A 1,176-nucleotide genomic window follows, 5' to 3' on the forward strand; every position below is an offset into this window, starting at 1 on the left:
GAGGAGCTGTCCGGGCGCAGGGCTCGGGGGCAGGCGGTTCTCCCTCCGGGCGCTGCGCTGTCTCCTGCACCATCTAGTGATGAAAACTGAAACATCCAGCGGCTTCCAGCAGAGTGGGAGAGGAGCCAGCTCTGTGAGGAATCCCGGCGTGGCGGGGAGGTTCCCGAGRGAGAACATCCAAATCCACGCCGAGGGCAGCGCTTCAGTAAACCTCCGGCAATGGCCGAGCCGGGAGAGGTCGTTTTACACGGCAGTGATGGGCTTGAGCACCTCGTCTCTCCTCTGGCAGGATCTCTGGTGAGTCCTTGCTCTGACGCAGCCCTGACCCAAGGGTTGGGGACCAGGCAAGCAGGATGTGTTTGCCTTGATGCACTGCCCCTGCTGCAGTGGAAGCGTGTGCTGGTCCCTGCCAGGGCCAAAGCAATGCCCCTTCCCTGGCCAGAGTGACATTGCACCAGGGAAAATAACTGAAATCCTTTTGAGTAGCCTTGGGAAAGCTGACTCTGCTTGAGTAGGTGTGCTTTGGGGGGTTTATCCCAAATCCTCACACACRTGCTAAAGAGAGGCAACCTTACTTCATCTCTTTTACAGAATTCCTACTGAATAGAAGATGAAAAGTAATCCCCACCAAATGCTTGTCTGCTGGGCTCTGCTTAGGAGGAGAAAAGTTCATTCACCACTAGCAGGAGCTGGCAAGTGATGGCCACAGTGCCCCTTTGGAGCTCTGAGTCCCGTAAGCTGGATTGAAGCGAGCACCAGGCAGACCTTGGCACTGCTCCAGGAGTACTTGCACTGGATTGCTGAGGGAGCAGGAAGGCTAAGATGAGTCAAGAGCCTTTTCAAAGGTTGCCAGAGATAATTTTTTCCCAGATGCTATTGGTCCAGTGGGGTGTGACCCTGATGGACACRATCACCGGCTCCAGGCAGGCAGGAGGGAAGGGCAGAGTTTTGGGCACAGCAGGGCTGTACCAGCAGGGTGGGCATGGGAGCTGCATGAGGGTGCCACAGAGCCCCTCAGAGGGCACATTGCAGGCCCAGCAAACACAAACAAAATGGGTCTTGCTTTGCCCCGTTGACAGGCAAGTTTCCACTTGATCCAAATGCTATGCAATCCACAGAACTCTAAATTATCATGTGCTTTCTTAATTCCCAGCTCTCGAGATATCTACTGGGAGG

This window comes from Malurus melanocephalus, unplaced genomic scaffold, assembly GCF_030028575.1.
Source record: "Malurus melanocephalus ecotype Western Australia unplaced genomic scaffold, MMel_1.1 scaffold_650, whole genome shotgun sequence".
NCBI classification, from domain to species: domain Eukaryota; kingdom Metazoa; phylum Chordata; class Aves; order Passeriformes; family Maluridae; genus Malurus; species Malurus melanocephalus.